The 19,617-nt window shown below is 36.3% G+C and overlaps 1 long non-coding RNA gene across 1 annotated transcript in view; it reads left to right on the top strand.

Annotated features, from left to right (window-relative positions):
• The first annotated feature begins 560 nt into the window (after positions 1–560).
• Positions 561–19,617, top strand: part of LOC111734673 — a 236,039-nt gene continuing 216,982 nt past the window's right edge. The window contains exon 1 of the long non-coding RNA XR_002778546.1: positions 561–698. This is a non-coding gene — a long non-coding RNA (uncharacterized LOC111734673). The remainder of the gene's footprint in view (positions 699–19,617) is intronic.

The following is a 19,617-nucleotide window of genomic DNA, read 5'->3' as shown; positions in this document are numbered from 1 at the left end:
GAGTTGACTTCTTTGTTTCCTGTCTTTCTGGATTATGCTTTTGCTGGCTCGAAGGAGGCAACTGACTGTATAGGTTTAAAATGTTCCTTTAAGAGTCCACTGAATGTCAGAGAGTAAAGAAAGGATTAATTAAGCAAAGTAAAACTTGGAAGGTGATTTGACTGCAGTTACTCATCATCTTTAACCTTGGTGTTTTCATTATGCTCAGGAAGTATGCTCTCTGCGTCACTTTGTCTTATGATGGCTCACTCCTTGTGCCGTTTTCCTTAACCCCAAAGGATATGGGTCGTTGGCTCATATCAGCATTGTTGGACTGCTTCCTTTCTTTGAAGAGTGGGCTGGAAAAGTTCTCTCCTCTCAGAGGTGCCTCTGGGGGGTGAGGAAGATGAATCAGATTGCAAGCAAAAAACCAGAATGAGAGAGCTCGGGTGGAGTTAGAGAAGAGTCACTTCCTAATTTAACTTGACTTTCTCTTACCCTAAAAGGAAGTCTTTTGTGGTTTTTGGAAGGAGTAATGACTGAATCTCCTCCAGAATTTTAGGACCCACTGGGCAGTCTTACCCACTGTGGACCCAATCTCTGCTGGAAACGCCCTTCCTGGCTCAGCTCCCACTGGATGGACTGTGGGATTACTACCTCTTCCTGTTGACTGTCCAGCCAAAGGAGTGGTGGCATCTTCCTGGTTTTGCTCATCTTGGGTAAGTCTCACCACTCTTTATTTGGATTCTCAGCTTTTCCCTCATCTATGTGACCAAGTCACTGTTCCAATTCTATTTTGTTTCAAATATACAGAATGGCTTTGGTTTTCTTGACCATACCATCACTAATCTGCTCTGCTCAAACAGTTTTTAAGTTTTATAAAGATAGGATCATTTGTCACATTTTTTTGAGATATTTTTCAATGTATAAAGCTGAAAATATTGACTTTGATCTGTATAGACATATATACCTATCCAGTCATGTCTTTCTTTAATACATATATATTTTAAATTTACTTATTTTAATTAGTTTCAAGTATACAATACCTTGGTTAGACATCTATATAGTTCATAAAATGATCTCCCCAATTGCTCCTTCTTTCCCCTGACCCCCACCTAGCCAACATATTAATGCTAACTGCATTCCCTATGCTATGCTCCCCATCCCTATGACCATCCATTAGCTACTAATTTGTACTTCTTTAACCCTTCACCCCATTATCCCAGCCCCCCAACCCTCCTCCCCTCTGTCCATCACCAAATTGTCCACTATATTTGTGAGTCTGTTTTTGATTAGTTTGTTCTTTTTATTCCTTAGATTCCACATCTAAGTGAAATCATGTAGTATTTATCTTTCTCTGTCTGACTTAAATACCTTCTCGGTCCATCAAAGCAATATCTTTTTCCATCCCCTTCCTTTTAGTCTGTGTGTGTCTTTTAATCTGAAGTGAGTCGATTGTAGGCAGCATATATAGGGGTCTTGTTCTCCTGTCCATTCATCCACACTATCTTTTAGTTGGAGCACTTAATTCTTTTCCATTTGAGGTACTTATTGATAGGAATGTAGTTGTTACTATTCTTTAGTCCTGTTTTTGATACATGTTTTTTCTTCTTAAAGAAGTTCTTCCAACATTTCCTATAATACTGGCTTGGTGGTGATAAATTCCTTTAGCTTATTTTTTGTCTGAGAAGCTCTTTATCTGTCCTTCAACTCTAAATAATAGCTTTGCTGGATAAAGTATTCTTGGTTGTAGATCCTGGGTCTTCATTATGTCAAATATTTTGTGCCATGCCCTTCTGCCCTGCGTAGTTTCTTTTGAGAAATCAGCTGTTCCCTTGTAGGTAACTATCTGATTTTTTCTTGCTGCTTTTAAGATTCTTTCTTTGTATTTAACCTTTGACATTTTAATTATGATGTGTCTTGGTGTGGGCCTCTTTGGATCCCTGGTTTTTGGGATTCTCTGAGCTTCTTGGGGTTTTATGTCCATTTCCATCACCAGGTTAGGGAAGTTTTCTATTGTTATTTCTTCAAACAGCTGTTCAACATCTTGTATTTCTTCAAGTATGCCTATCGGATAAATATTTGGACCCTTAATAGTATCCCATATGCTCCTTAAATTATTTTGATAGTCTTGGCATCTTTTTTCTTGCCATTCTGATTGAGTGTCCTTGGCTTTCCTGTCCTCTAGATAGGTCATTTGATCCTTTTCTTTATTCACTTTGTTTATTCCTTTGTTTATTCCATTTAATATACTTCTCATCTCAGATAATGTGTTCTTCATTTCAGACTGGTTCTCTTTTATAATTTCCATTTCCATTTTTATGTTTTTTATCTCTTTGTTGAAGTTCTCGCTGAATTTATTTACATTTCCCAAAAGTTCATTGAGCATCTTTATAACTAGTGTTTTGAACTCTGTATCTGTTAGATTACTTGACTCCATTATATCTGGATGTTCTCTCATATGGTTTCTGCTTCTTTGTCTTCCCATTTTGGCTGCTTTTTCGTGTCTGTTTCTATGTACTAAGCAAAGCTCCTAAGTCTCCCGGTCTTATTAGTGTGGATTTGTGAAGTAACTGTCCAGTGGCACAGTCCTGAGAGTGGTTCAGCTGTAGGCCAAACTTAGTCCAAGCTTCTACCCCTCTGGGACCACCTGTTAAGATTCAGCAAATCCATAGGCTTTGCTGTCTCAGAGATGGCTCCTCAAAAAGCCACACCAGAACTGAGGCCGACTGCCTCCAGTGTGAATCTAGGCACTGCTCAGCAAAGAGCACCTGACTCGCTGAAGAATACCTGGATGTGGTTGGGTGGGGCCACGAATTGTGGGAGGCAGGTTTTCAGGGAATCCTCTGGGCAGAGTGACCTCTGTTATCCTGTTTACGAAATCTAGGCTATGGCAGTGCTGTGTCCGTGCACTGGGAGCGGGGAGGGCTCAAAAGGGAACAATAATGTCACAGGCACTTTTGTATAGTGCGAGTCTCACCTCGGCCATCACTCCGACAATGTCTCCCTGTAAGTCCTTGGTGACCCTTGCGTGCAGCCGAATTGGCACTGGTGCCTAGAGCGAGCAGATCCATCACTGTGAAAATCTGCTCACGGAAGTGGCCCATTTAAGAGGCTTCTGCCACTTCTGCTGCTGCAGCCTCTTTTGCACTCAGCCGCTTGAGACCCGGCAGCCCCGCATCCTCGCCCCATCCTAACTTCTGCCATTGGAAGGTTATTTCTTGGATCTCTCCCTATTTGTATGGCTTGTTCATCTAGATCTCAGGCAATTTTTCCTTGCTGCTTGCTCTTTGTTTTCGTCACAACTTTGATTTGGTCACCAGAGGGATGAACAGAGCCTCTATCATCTATGCCATATTTTTTCCTCTCTGTTTAATATTTTTATACTGTTTAATATTTTTTCCTCTCTGTTTAATATTTTTATACTACTCTGTGGGTTTTATGAACATAGGCATTGGGGCATTGATTTTCTATTGTCAACTGAAAACTCCTAGAGTATGTGTAAATATTTTTTTACTTAGTTACCTATTGTGTCATCAAATGTCTGCTACCAACTAGAGGTATGTTTGGAATTTTCTTTAACTTCTATAGGCTTGTATTTGATGGGTCATTTAAAAACTTAAATTTAGCCTCAAAACTGTTTTTGTTTTTTTCAAGTAAAATTTGACCTGAACCTCAACATATAAAGTCACCTTCCTGACCTCCAGATGACCCTCCCTTATCTCCTACAGCAGTCTTGAATTGCCACTGCCCAAACCTGGAGTATAAAACGACTAAATAAAGAGTGCTCTAATTCTGGTTTAACAGTTTTGACTTTATGCTTCTTGAAGGAATCCAGTGATACTGTTTTGTCAGAGTTTTATTTCTAAGTTTTAAAACTAAGATGTAAGAAGGAAAACATTTTTAATCCTAATTTTTTTAACAGTAAGGCATATATATATTTACACTGTGTGTTCACCTCCCATAGTTAGATTTCTTTCTGTCACCACATATTTTACCTCGTCTACCTCCCCCTACCCCAATCCTAATTTTTATCTTAATTATTTTTCTTAATGAAAAGATTTTTTAGCTTGATTTTATTTATTGTTACTTACCTTACTGTGAAAAAGGAAAAATCCCATGTTTCTTTGGAATAGCTAAGGTTTTATTAGAAAAAAGTGCCAATAGAAAAGTATCTTATTAAAAGAAATAAAATTGGGCTTGCATGCCTAAGAAAATCAATGTTCAAATTTTCTAAATGCAGTATTGCACAGACATTGTCAGGGCCTGCCCACCTCTTTGGCCACAGCATTCTTTCTAATGCTAAGACAACATCATAGATAGCTTCACTCTGCTCTCCCTAGGACTCTGGGTCATTGCCATCCTTGGTGGGATTTTCAGGGGCGCTAGCTCAATATTCCTATTACTTAACTTCAAGACATTGCTGCTGGAATGTCTTTGGCTTTGGCTTTGCTCCAAGTTTAGCTGTGTCCCTGACACCAAGCTCCCCTTAACTTGGATTTTGAAGCAAAATCCACCTTGTTTCCCTAGTTCCCAGTCCTGATAACCTGCTGAGAGTCCTAGCCCCACCAGAAAAGGGATAGGTCGAGGGGATCTGGAGCTGAGCCTTGATGGATTAATAGAAGCTCATCATTGGTGGATATCAGCGGATGTGGGATGGGGTGGGGGGGTAGGGGGTGGGGGAACACAAGCAGAGGCATCAAGGCATATTTGAGGAAGGTCAAATTAGGGGATGTGGCTGTAGCACCAGAGAGATGAAGGTGAAGTCCTTATATATGAGGCCAATAACTTTGGGTAATATTGTTTAGCATTTGGAACTATGGAAGAGTTTGAAGTAAAGATTATCACAATTGGATTCTTATTTTAGGAAAATTCTTGGAAGGAGGTATTGGTTGAAAGGAGGTATTGGTTAAAAGGAGGTATTGGTTGAGACTGGAGGTAAGAAGGCCAGTAGAGAGGTTCTAATATAAGAGTTTAGGCAAGAAATCACAAGTGCTTGAACTAAGACAATATCAGTGGAGATGGGTTGGGGTGGGGGAAGATTTGAAAGTGTCTATAAAGCAGAGTACATAGGATTGATGATCAGTTGGAAAGAGAAATGGTGAAGAAGAGGGAGCTGCTGAGGATAACTCTCAGAAATCTGAAGAGTACGGAGGGTAATTCCTGGGTTTGTGCTTTGGGAATTGAGTAAGAATAGAGATACCATTCCCTAAGATAGAGACGCAAGAGGAGGTGCTGTTGGACATGTTATGTGAGAAGTGTCTGGAGGATGCCAAATAGAGGTGTGCTATAGAGAGCCCGTAGTCTGAAAATCCAGCTCAAGAATGACTTCTTGGTTTGAGATTAATTTGGAAACCATAAATATATACAGGATGACTATAAATTCTGAAAACATAGATAATGATAATTTGTCATGTGTTATAATATAGTATCAATAAATCATTTCTTGTGTATTCATCTATGTTTCCAGACTTTAAAACCATCCTGTAGAAATTTGTTAGAGTCAGATATAATACAGATCAGCCAGATAGAATATATAAAGCAAGATAAGAATGGGAGTGGCCATGGAGTCCCAGGAATTACAATATTTATGGGCAAAGGAGACTGAGAAGAAACAGGGGAGAGGTGAGATTTAAAGCACAGGGAAAGACTAAGAGGAGAGCAATACTTCTATTGAGGCGGAAGGAAAAGTGGTAAGTATGAATAAGAATGTACTGATGTCAGCTCAACTGGCCATCAAAACGCCTTTAAACCTTTTCCCCAACTGGCCAAAACATAGTACTTTCTCTAGAACAGTTGTTCTTAACTTTTGGAGGGTAACAAGTTCTTTGAGAATCAGATGGAAGCCATGTACCTTCTTTCACACATGAATAGCGAGAATGGAATGAAATATAAGGGAATAACAGATCTACTGAAGCCCAACACTCAAGAATCCTAGGTTAAGACTCATAGTATTTTGTGAAACAACTTCTAAATATACACAGGGAAGGTCTTTGTTTCCTTGTACTTTGGGGAAACGCTGGTTTATTTTCTTCTGAGAAAGCAAAAGAAAGAATAAATGTGCAGCAGCATGATGTCACTGTGTTTATCAAAGCCCTAGTGATTTTTTCCCATTAGAGGAACTTTTTTCTTTCTTTTGTTTCTGTTGTGCCTTACTCAACAATATTAAATTTCTTTTCTTAGCTGAAATTGGCTTTAGCTTTATTTGCATACTTGGTTGTTTTTTTTTTTTTAATACCATAAATTGCTTCAGCTTGTAAGTCTCAGCTATAGTTTTCAGAAAATTTTAAGGATCATATTCCTTTCAGAGAACATTTTGAAAATTGCATTTTCCCCGAACAGATATAACTAAATGTTCTTATATTGCTTCTTTTCATTTGATAATGTGACCATGTCTTTTAAATATGTTTTAATTTTGGCTTTCTTGACACCATACCTTCCCATTTCACCTCTATCCTTTTATTGCAATTGTTTTTCGGTCTCTTTGGTTTACTTAATTTTACTGCTGAGGGCGTCTTCGAAGGCTCTGTTCTTAGCTCCATGCTCTTGTTTATTTTTTAGCCACTCCTTTTCATTCAGTTTATTCTAACAAATATTTGTTGCAAGAGACCTATGGCACACTTATTCATTCTCGTAACTGCAAAAATCCTCTCTCAGTGAGGATTTATGCCTCCAAATTATGCTTCCAGCTCTGATGTAGGCGAATTACACAATCCCCACAGCTGCCAACCATATCGCTTTGAGGTATCATGGCTCTTTCTCTTCTAAATGGCTCTCTTATAATTTGATTTATCCATCCCAATGAGTGGCCTCATCAATTTTTAGTTTCTTGGGCTAGAAGTCTAGAATTTCTTCAATCTTCCATAATATCTGAAATAAAAGACAAAAGAAAACATAAATCCCCAACCAAAACTCTGCTGAAAACCTTGCAACCTTGTTAGATTCACAAAATAAAATGCTGTTTTCAAACTTTCCGACTGATCTTTTCTCTCTCTCGTATGGTTAGTGATTCCACTTTTAGTTCTGCTATTTTTCTGTGTTCTATTATTTTCTTTTTTCTTTTATTTCTTTTCCTCTTTATTTCTTCCTTTTTGCTTCTTGTATTTTAGATTCTTCTGTGTCATTCTGTGCTGCTGGATCTCACACTGCTCTCACTTATGTGCTTTGGTACAAACATATTATATCTGTGGACTGTGCCCAGTAGATGTCAATCTATCTATTATTTTTCACATGTTTCACATGTTGATAATTTAATGTCAGGCATTGAAATTCTCCATTCTATATTTAGAATTTTCTTTTGTTAAATTGCTCTTCAATATCATCTGGTTAAGCTTAGAAAATTGCAAATGGGAAAATTAAAAAGGTCAGTGATATCTAGCTGTAGATTTGCTTATCAGGTCTTAAATTTTAAATTTTACAAATTTTATGTCACAACTCAATTTCTCTTCTTTTTGGTTCAATGATTCTTACTCTTAGAATATAACAAAGTTGAGATCAGAATCATACCCTGAAACTTCTAGACCAAATTGAGATATTCTGACAGAAAGCACACACATTATCGACATCCTGTTCAGCACAATAAAGGTTTGATAGCCAGAAGGAAAAATGATAAATGGTTTAGAGGTGAGTCTGGTTCCATCACTTAGTTTGGCCTTTGGCTTTTCACTAAACTTTTTTTTTTTTTCTGTGAGAGTATTTATCATAATAGACATATGTTTTTAATGTATCAATCAAGTGAGTGTGTGGTCTTGTTTATTCTTGATTAAAAAGCCTATGTCAAATAGGAATTATTTCAAAGTTGCAGTAATAATTGGAGCAATAAGATGGAAGGGGTAATTAAAGGATGCGGCTTTCTTTCGGAAACGAAAAAGAATCTGGTGACCACATGTAGTCGCCTTCCCTTCCTTAATGAGTGTGCTGAAAGATGTCAGGAGGATAAAACACCATACTGATTGGAGATACACAACTACATGCTAACGTGTCAGATTCAAGTCCAGATGCCCACAGTGACTACATTCAGAAATTTGCACCTTTAACAGTGTATGCTAACTGGCAACGTGCACATTTCATACCATGATGATCCCTGGCCTTAGTGACACTGGTAGTACAACTCCTCATTTATCTCCTTATCCCCACACACATTTTGGATGGAAGTATAGTTGCTTACCCTTCCCATTTTGAACTCTTGGACTACAAACCATAAATTACCCAGGTAATTAGTCATGAATTACAGCCATTTAATAACTTTCTATTTCAGCTGATTTGACTTGGAAAACTCAAACCATTGAGAAAGAAATTATCCTGGGGATAAACTGTTTTTATTACAAATAGTGTTGTTTTCTTCTTTTTGCAAAAATCTTGGATATATTGGCCAGCAAGCAAAAAGATCCGATTCTTTTGGTCAGTATTGAACAATTTGACTCTGTGTCTTTGTGTCTTTTGAGAGTTGTCCACGAGTCCATTGTAGCACATTAAAGTATCTGCTTCTCTGTCCTGTTTTGTGCTTTACTGGCCAATCTCCATTAGTTTCAATGGTTTCTGTGCCTTTAAGAGGACAGTCTATGTGGATTAATATTTATGAGCACAGTGATGTGGTGGTAAGGACTATCTTCTATTTAGAGTTTAGTTAATTTTAATTGCACTTAAAAATGTGCTTTGAGATCTAATTTGAGGAAAAAAGAAAAAAGAATATGATAGTTGGCCTACTGTTTCACTCACTGAGAAAATAAGATATATAAACAAAAAAGTAATTCAAGAAAAATTTAAATCATGCTCTATGTGTAGTATAGGAAATAAATGCTGTGAGAAAAGCAAGAGTGGGTTATAAGCAGTAATTATGTACTTTTCCTGAGAGCCTTACAGAAAAGGTCGAAAGTAAACTGCCACAATACTGATGGGAAAGAATTAGGGAAATCTTAATTTCTTCTTCAGAATAGAACATTTTACCTCTGATCAGTTGCTTACGGATCTACTAATCTATGATGATTCTGAATAATTATTCTGCTAATGACTAGAACACACTTTTAACTAGGTTTTAACATTTATTTAATATTAAAAAAACCTTTAAATATTCACCTAAACACATACTGAGGCCAGCACATGCTTTGATTAGAGATGTTACAAGATTAATTATCTGACTCATGAGGAATAAATATTCTTAGTGGAACTTAAAAGCTGTATTCCAAGACTTTAAATGTTGCCTTTTTCATAATCATGCTTTATTGCAGTATTTTGTGTAGAGAAAATCATGGTTCTTAAATGTGTGAAGATAAAGATGAAGAGAATCATGTTGTTAGAGTCGTAAAGTAGATGGAGTTCAGACTTCAATGTTAGAAAGATCTTGATATAAATTCAGACTTTGTCTAGATTGATGTGTCTTTGAACAAGTTATTTTAACTCTTAAACTCACTTTTTACATCTGTAAAGTAGTGATAGCTTATTACTTTGCAGAGTTTAAGAAAATTAAAAAATGTTAGTGCTTGGAAAATAGTAGATACTCTAAGAACTGTAGCTACTATTAAAACAACAGCAACAACAACAACAACAATAATAGCAAATACTTTCAGAGTGCTCACTGTATTCTAGGTACTATTTTAAGAGCTTTACATGTGTTATTTAATCTTTACAATGACTTTGTGGGATATCTGTTGACTCCATTTTGAAGATAGTTAAAAAAAACTTTTAAACAAAGAGTTTAAAAAAACTTTTTCTATAGTTATTTGCCCCCATTGTGAAGCATAATATTGAAAGGATCAAAAACATGATACTAAAGGTTCTAAAGGTCTGCATTGGAAGCAACGTAATGAAACATTTTAGAAAATGGTACCTATTAACAAGACTTAGAAACTCAAAAAGATTCTCAATTCTTTCTCTTTTCTCAGCCCATCAATTTTCAGTACACGCTCTTTAAGAAGACTGATTTTTTAACATTTGTGGACATGTTTCAACCTCAATCACTAAATTCCTTTGGTGAACTATCTTTTTCTAGGTGGTACATTATTCGTCCCCATAACCTAACAATATCTGAAGCTAGTTGTTATTAAAGAATTTGTTTAGAATTTTGAGGAGGGGCGAATAAGGTGACTATTTACTGAGACTACGATTTGAAAATAATTTTATATTTTTATGCTCACTGTTGTATACAAATGGCATTTAAACTCATAGGCTAGTGCTTTTGTTTGCTTTTTTGTTACTTAAAACAAAATAAAACAAAACCTAATTTAAAAGTGAAGTCACAAGTCCATTAAGTAGTTGCCTTTTTCTTGTTTGTATTCTATTTTCTGTTGAAATAGCAGAATTAAAAACATATATAAAGTCAGACCAATATGCATTTAGCCAGGAGCTGGTTTAATTAGGTGATGATCACAGTTTTTTTCTGTTCTCCAGAATCAATTTATAGCCTGAAATATTTAAAATTTCTTACTATAAAATTTATAAAAGTTTTATTTTTGGGAAGAGTTTAAGAAAGATTGGTACTAATTCTTCAAATATTTAGTAGAATTCACCAGTGAAGCTATCTGGTCCTAGACTTTTATATTTTGGAAGGTTTTTGATTATTGATTTCATCTCTTTGTTAGTAATCCCTTTGCTCATGGAAATTGAAAAACAATTACATTTATAATATTTTCAAAAAGAATAAAATACCTAGGAATAAATTTAATCAAGATGGCAGTGAAAGATTTGTATATTGAAAACTGCAAGATATTAATGAAAGAAATTAAAGAAGATGCAAATAAATGGAAAGATATTCTGTGCTAGTTAAAGTGTCCATATTGCCCAAAGCAATATATAGATTCAATGCAATCCGTATAAAAATTCCAGTGACATTCTTCACAGAAATAGAATAAACAATCTTAAAATTTGCATGGAACTGTAAGAGACCCCAAAGAGCCAAAGCAATCTTGGAAAGAAGAACAAAGCTGGAGGCATCATGCTCTGTGATTTCAATGCTATAGTAATAAAAAAAGGTATGGTATTGTCATAAAAACAGACACATAGATCAATGGAACAGAATAGAGAGCCCAGAAATCAACCCATGCATATATGGTCAATTCATTTACAACAAAGGAGCCAAGAATATATAATGAAAAAAGGATAATCTCTTCAATAAATGTTATTGGGAAAATGGTATAACACATGCAAACAATAATGAAACTGGACCACTATCGTATACCATACACAAAAATTAACTCAAAATGAATTAAGGACTTGAATGTAAAAGCCCTAGAAGAAAACATAGTCAGTAAGCTCCTTAACATAGGTCTTGATGATGATTTTTTGAACCAGACACCAAAAGCAAAAGCAAGTGGGACAACATTAAACAAAAAAGCTTCTTCACAGCAAAGGAAACTATCAACAAATGAAAAGGCAACCTACTGACTGGCAAAGATATTTGCAAATCATATATCTCATAAGGGGCTAACATCCAAAATATGTAATATATAACATCCAAAATATATATAACTCAATAGCAAAAAAACCCTAGCAATCTGATTAAAAAATGGGCAGAAGCTTCTGACATTTTCCAAAGAAGACCAACAGGTCCAGGAAAAGACGCTCTACATCATTAATCATCAGGGAAATGCAAATCAAAAGTACCATGAGATTTCACCTCATACCAGTAAATGGCTATTATCAAAAAGACTAGAAATAACAAGTTTGACAAGGATGTGGAGAAAAGGGAACCCTTGTGCACTGTTGGTGGGATTGTAAATTGGTGCAGGCACTATGGAAAACAGTATGGAGATTCTTCAAAAAATTAAAAATAGAGCTATCATATAATCCAGCAATTTCATTTCTGAAAACAAAAACACTAACTTGCAAGCTATGCACCCCCATGTTCATAGAAGCATTATATATGGTAGCCAAGATATGGAAACAACCTAAGTATCCATTAATGGATTAATGGATATATATAGATTATATATTAATTATAATTACATTTAATCATAATTATATACATAATGAAATGTTATTCAGCCATAAAAGAAGATCTTTTGATTTGTGACAATATGGGCATTATGCTAAGTGAAATGAGTCAGACAGAGAAAGAAATACCGTATCATCTGTCTCATATGTGAATTCTTTAAAACAAAACAGAACAAAACAAAAACCAAGCTTATAAAAAACCCCGCAAGCTTATTAAAAAAAATAAATTCATTAAAAACAAACAACCACCTTCACCTTCAAAAAAAAAAAAAACCCGAACAAACCCCAAACCACTTACAAAGTCACATCATTCTGCATTTGGTAAGGAGCTACTTTAATTAGGCAATGATCACAGTTTATTTCTGTTTTTTTTTTTTTCAGAACCAATTTATAGACTACAATACTTAAAATCCCTTACCACGAAATTAAGATAGGTTAATATAACTTTCACAATTTTATAGTGACTAAGCAGATAAATATGATTAAGATTACAAAAAGGATAATAAAAGTCCAAAAGAGGAATTTGTCTAAAAATATACTGAGAAGTTAAGTGTATTTTCATCAAATTCATTAGTAAGTACAGTGTGTTTTTATTATTAGTAATAATGTGTACATTTTTAACACATATGCAATTTTTAAATCTCACTTGAAGAAAATGAAAGGTTTGATTTAACTTTTCTCTTTGTGAACATTCTGGGTAATATAATCCCTGGAAACTGTAAGATTGTAATATTATAATGATAATAAATTAAGTTAAAGTAATTTGTTTCCGATATGTAGTGTACTGATACTTTGCAATATTTGGCCCTTCATTTCCTTTTTTTAACAGGTCAGAAGTTTAATATTTTAACTGGGTTATTAGGTTTGTAAGTTTTGTGGGGGAGGGAGGGTTTCTATGTTAAAAGACTCCTGGATACATTGTCTGGTCGGACTTGGAAGTCTAGATTGAGAGAACTCATCTGTCTTGTTAATTACAAATGTATTGCAATTGGAAGAGGTGTTGGCAGAGGCCAACTCCTCCAAGAAGAAGCTATCATACCAACATTTTACTGACATTCCAACCAGTGGTTTCACTGCAGGCAAAAAGGTTCAGGCTGGGTGATCTTGACATTTTTGAGGGAAAACCTCTCAATTCCATAAAAGCTTGTGTCAGTCTAATATAATGCTCTTGCCGCTCTTAAATTCTTTGCGATAAAAAATAACAGCCATATACTAGATTACTATTAAATACATATTGTAATAGGGAAATTATATATATCCATGTACAGACATAATCTACATTCTTTTATTACTGTTAGATTTTATGTTTCAAATTATTCAAAGCTTTTTATTTTATTTTTAAACCAACTACAGAGGGGTACAATTACATAGAGTGAAATTCATCCTTTTTAGGTATACAGTTCAGTGAGTTTTGACAAATGAATACACTTGTGTAACTACCTCCACTATGAAGATACAGAACATTTCTATCACCCCATGAAATTCCCTCATTTCCCTTTGCAGTTAAGAAAGAAATATGAACATATCACAAGCAGAAGAAGCAGCGACTTATATTAGTTTTCACTGATGAAACTAAAAAGCCTCCCATACTGCACGATTTTATTTATATAAGATTTATTTTGGAAATGAAACCTATAAGAAGAGAGATCAAATCAGTGGTTTCCAGGGGTCGGGATTGACTGTTTTTGTTTTGGGTGCCAGGAATGCATAAGGAAGACAATAAAAAGGAGATTAAAAAGAGGATTATTTACATGAGAGTTGAGAAGATTGATATCAATATGAGAAGATGGTAGATGGAAAAGAATTCATTCTGTCTGCTTCCACAAAAATTGGAAAAAAGTAGTTGCCTAATTTTTGCAATGTTCGCCCAATAGCATTAACTTTTTCTCTATTGAAGTTGCAATAAAGTGATGTGATGACATATTTTCTTCCTTTGTTTATATAAAAAAGGAGTTCTTAGTTAACTGAGGATTCAAAAATATTTGGATCTTTCGACATCCTGAACCTGTCTAGTTGGAGTAATTTCTTTCTTCTGTAATAAATGGCGTTTACCTTCATTGAACCTTGTCAAAAAGGGGGACAGTGAGGAACAACTGAAAGACTTTTATCAGTTATGTAACCTTGAGCATGTCTCTTACTCCTTTTAGCCTTAATTTTCTCACCTGGAAAATGTGGATTAATAAAAATAATATCTTCCTCATAGGGCTGTTATAAGCACTGAATGAGATAATGCAAATAAGGCATTATCTGGGCATAGAAAGAACAGAGAAAATCTTATTACCTTTTGTTCTTTTCTTCTCCACATAATACAGGAAAAGATAGAATATTTAAAAATAATGCATGACTCCTATTGGTATATCATAACAGCAATAAGATGACGCAGTATTCAAGTAAGAAGCATCAGTTGGGGGTGTAGAAAATTAGATTTTGTACTTATTATTATGGTGCATCCACTTTAACAGAAGAAAGGAAAAATCCCTCTTGAAATAATTAAAGAATGGTTATAAATCAACATAAAATAAGAGTATGATAATTCAGTATATCTAGAATAAGACTGAAGAAATGAGGCTAAACATGGGCATGGGAAATTTGTCTGTCCCAAAAGATTTTTGAATGGTAAGCCTGAGTCTTTGAGGAGGCGACTGGCCCAGACTGGCAGGCAGGTAGGCCAAGGAGGAGGGATGGCATGAGTAAAGCAAGGAGGTGGAAGTAGTTAAGGACAATAGAGAAACAACGAGGTGATCTAGTGACTCACGTGGAGGGGTTATGTAGTGGGCAGCAATAGAAAAGCAATCGAGGCTCTAATTGGGAAGGTGAGAAAGGAAGGAGGTAGGGCAGTTAGAAGATGTAATCAGTTGATATAAGTCTTTAAATAATGCTTATACTTGATCTGAAGTGCAATTTGGAGCTACTTTAAATTATGGAAGGGGATAGTGACATGATGAAAACTGTGTGAGAGGTGGACTGTGCTTCCAGCACCATGCATAGTGGTTCAGGATATCGATGCCTGTGGAGATGTGTGAAGATGTGCAGCTCATATGTAGCCACTCTAGCCTCCTTTCCCACTGCCGACATCAACAATGAATCAAGACTCAGATTCCAGATGCAGCCTCAGATCCTTCTCAACACAGCATTCTTGAGCTTACTATTTGTTAATCAGAACTGGCAAAAGAGATGAAATCTATTGCCACATCAGCTACTTGTGTTAAAGTACCTAACAGTTAATGAGGCATCATTGGGTGAGTATGTTTTGCAGGTTTTAGAGTCACTCAATATTTTGAATTTATTTAGTAGCAAGATCTCCATCAGAACCTTGGCAGAGTCTATCACCAGAAATGCTTTTGAAGGACATTATTTGAAGTATTATATGACATTGCTGCTTCTAAATATTTTACAAGCTTTACAAACTTAGAGGATAAATTTACTAAATCCTGTAACTTTTGTTTCTCATTATTTATGTTTTTTCACAGTCATTAAACATTCATTTGTTAAAGTCTTAACACATTCCATTACTCTACAGAATTTATATTTGCACCAAAACTATGTTTCAGAGCAATTCAAGATTAAATTAATGTGACAAGTCCTATTTGTCAATATGACAGCCCTACTGCTGGAGGACAAAAAATGATTTAGGTGCAGTGTGTGTGTGTGTGTGTGTGTGTGTGTGTGTGTGTGCGTGTGAATGTATGTGTGTGTGTGTATGTGTATGTATGCATACACATCTTGCATAAACTTGTGGGATCTGCCCCGGTATTTCTTTCAAACTAGAGGATTCCTGATAAAATAATCCTCTAAATACCTCAACATATGGTTTAAATCATCAAAGAGAAAAAACACTTGTAAAAGCACAGAGAGGGCACCCAAAACCACGTACATCTTACCAGTTAACTCCCTTTGTAGTCAGTGTAAACCATAAAAGGCAGTTATTTTGAGTCAAATTCCAACATATGTATATTTTCAAAGTATCTTGCTAACTTGAATTATGGGAGGCGTCCCAAGTAAGACAACATGAGAAAAGCATTGTACTTACACTGTGTGCTTATAATTAGAATATTTTCTGAAGAAAGGTCAAAACTATTTTGAATGCTTGTGTTGCTGTGGATTGTGTTTGTCTTAAGACTTGGTAAAAAGAAATAAGAGGGGTCAATCATTTCAGATGTTTACATGTTCTTATGACATTCCAATGGCCTGGAATCACACGAAATGATGAGAATTAAATTCAAAGTTCAGTAGGTGGTGGCAAACAAAGTTGTTAGTACTTTTAGCATTTTTATAATGGAAACATGAAACCACCCAATTTTAGACCCGGTGAAGCCTCAGAGTTGATCAGTTAGCCTTCCTGTTTTACAGATGTACACACCAAGCCGCAGGGAGGGTGTGAGAGTCAAAGTCACTCATTTGGTTAGATTAGAGTTGTTACTAGCATCCATGTCTGTGGACTTACAGTTCTATGCCTTTAGGTATTCACTTATTTTTGGTGCTTTTAAAAAAGTTTCATACTTGAAGATTCTATATTCATTGGAAATTTGCACCTATGTTACTGGTACTCCTCCATGGGCTGGCGAGAAGAGCTAAGAGGTGGAAAAGAAACTAGCATCCAGAACCTCTGTGGTGAACCGGCATATGGGGGCGTAGGACAGGAGTCCCCATCCTGAGGTTGGAACAGGGAGGTTGGAGGAAGCAGGTGACTTGTCCTTTCTCGGAATATATCAATGCTCATTTGGAATTAAGTCACAGAATAAACCAATCTTGTTCTATTACCTGACATTGTTGGTAAATGTCATGATTTCCTTTTTTACGTGTATTGTATTGTTTATGTAGCATAGCAAGAATGGACAGACACTGCAGTGCCAAAAGATGAGTGAAGGGAAACTGTGAGACCTCCTTTGATATTCCCAGGATAGGCTGATGAACTCAGAGTCTGGTAGGCTGGGATAGAGCAGATCCAGGGAGGTGCTAGTTTGATATTGTTGTGATGTTTTCACCTGCTTATCTCCTTGTTCATCTGACAAACCCTTATTTATCCTCCAAGATGGAGTCTTAATGCCTCCTCTTCTTTGAATCCTCCCAAGCCTACCTTTCTCCCTTCTGCCTTCTTTGTACTCCCAGAAAGGCATATTTGAAATGAGCTATTTGGCCTGCATGGTTTCTGAGTTCATTTCTGGTATTTAACATTTCCTGGTCCTTTTGATCCTTTTAAGCATTTTGGGACACTTGATTTTGTACCCATACTGGGTTTTTGGGTGGAGAAATCATTGGAACAACTTGAGTCTCTTTGGTTGGCCTAGCACTACCTGCTCCTGGTGACAAAGCCCTCTAGCTGGTGGCCAGCCTAGCACTGGTTTGAATTAGAATTGGGAGAAATTTTTCTTGAATTCCAGAGCACTGCCTGTTGAGTGGCTCCACAGCTGGCATGGGAGGGTTGTGTCCCTCTGCCAGCTGCGCTCCTTCTTTGCCTTTCCGTAAGCAGATGACCAAATGGGTTGGTAGCTTCAGAGCCATTCTTCTCTCCTTCTCCTTTCTTCTTTCTTTTCACGAGATGTGTACTAACTATATCTGCTGCAAAATCTGAAAGCTACCCCTTCGTCATTTTCATTCTCTGGAGAGAAGTGTTTCTTAGGTTTCTAGGCCCTTCTCTCTCAACAGAAGAGATGGTGATAGCTTTAATTGACAAATGTAAGGGTTTTTTTTTTTCCCATCATTAGACATATGAATTTAAGGTGAGATGAGCACCACTGAGGATAATAAAGATAAATACTCTTTTAAAAATATATCTAAACATGGGGTAAGCTTAAGCTATCCCTCCTCCTTCCCTACCACCATCTGCCTCAAATGATATTTTAAAAACAGATTTAATAAATAGAAAATAGAATAGATAAACTTAGACCTGCAGATTGCATAGGAAGACAGAGAGTTTCGGAAAGTCTCAGAAAATTGATTATCACTCTTAGTCCCTAAGGAGAGACAGGGTCTCTTCTGTCTTTGGGTGTCTGGGTGTCTAGCATCTCCTCTGCTCCAGTTCTCCTGGCCAGGGAACCTTCCCTTTCTGTCCTTTCCTGGTGCATTGTCCACAGACTTGAGTCCACAGAGCAGAGGGCCGCCACTTCTCTATAAAACATTCCATTGATTGGGGACTCTAAGAATATGTTCTCCAATGGGAACACTTCTACCCTCGTTAGTTCTTTGCATATTGTGGTGACAAAACTTTATTTTCCTACACTTGAACCCCAAATTCCTCTTGGTTGCTTTGCATAGGAAAACATTTGACAAATTCTTAGGGGTAAATACTGAGAAATATGGGTTAGCTGTAGACAATGCAATGGAAGAGATAGATGGCTGGCTCTGTACTTGAACTGAATGGGGCCATGGCTGAGGAGATGGGGTGAGGGATAGAGAGAGAGAGGAGCAACTTGGAGGAATGACAAAGGCCTTTAAAGAACAACTGTGTTCATTTTATATTAACAGGCTGCCATACTCACAAGGTTTTTTGTGTTTGCTTCTACTTTTTTTTTTTTTTTGGTGTGGAAATCATGAAAAGTGGTTGATATCCCTGTCTTGATGGGAAGATGAGAAGATGATCCAAAACTGGAAAGAATTCTGCAGGTGACTTTGAGCACATAAAGGACCCAAGAATTCACAGACATTTGGAGAAAAGCATTGGACTTCCCACAAGTGATGGAATGGGGGTTTCAAGAAAATCTTATCTAGATTTTAGACTAACATCTGGATTACATTAATTGATAGTCTTGGCCAAACCTAATACCTCTCCCTCTTCTCTCTTCGCCAATCTCAGCAAGCTTTTGTTTCAGAGGCATTTTAAGTTTTCTTTCCTTAGGTGGAGCTGTTTTCTATTCTCTTCAGAAAACATGGAGGAAAGGAAGAGGGCCCACATTCTCTATTTGGGTTTCCCAATTCCAGGGTGGAACCACTGACCGGTTCAAAGAAGGGTATGTGAGAAACAGAAAATTCTCCACACATGTCCACATTAAAATCACATTTTATTGATTTGGCAGTGAAGATATTATGTGTACAAATATTGAAAGAATTCTCTAATTGAGGGGCTGAGAAGAGTGATTTTAAATCTGGCTGTACTTTCCTCATTAAATATGTATGTCTGCTGCACACCCTCACCAACTGCTCAGTGCCTAGATCACTGCAGATTCGATTTTTCTCTGCAACAAAAATGCAGTTGTTTCTGTGACTCTTATAAGCCTCTCAAGCTAGTATGTTGCATTCCACAAACTTTTCACTATGTCACCCTGCATCCAATGGTTTTTAGTGATACTGTGCAAAAGTAAGGACTTTTTTAATTTAAAAAATTTAGGTACCTTAGGAAAATAACGTTTTCTTGATCCATATAACTGAATACTTCTGGGATAGAGCTTTGTTACAGGAATGGGTGCATCCAATAACTCAAGTTACATTGATTTTAAGTTAGTTTGTTATATACTAGAGCTAATATGAAAATATACAATTAAAAATCCCCTCAAATATTGTCTCTTTCTCTCTCTCTCATTTGCTTATGCATGTATCTTTCTATTTTTCCACTATCTACCTATAATTTGCCTATTGTGTCTGAATAGGTCTCTCTCTCTTTCGCTTTCTTTCTCTCCCTCTTTTTCCTGCTCGTTGGAGTTATTCAGGAGCGTGCTCACAGATCTGTGAATTACAGAGTTGGCCCAACTGGTTTAAAGTCTGATATAAATTAAC

Source organism: Pteropus vampyrus, unplaced genomic scaffold (assembly GCF_000151845.1).
Source record: "Pteropus vampyrus isolate Shadow unplaced genomic scaffold, Pvam_2.0 Scaffold15, whole genome shotgun sequence".
NCBI lineage: Eukaryota > Metazoa > Chordata > Mammalia > Chiroptera > Pteropodidae > Pteropus > Pteropus vampyrus.
The sequence above is the reverse complement of the archived record's forward strand: the minus strand, read 5'-3'. Positions and strand labels throughout refer to the sequence as shown.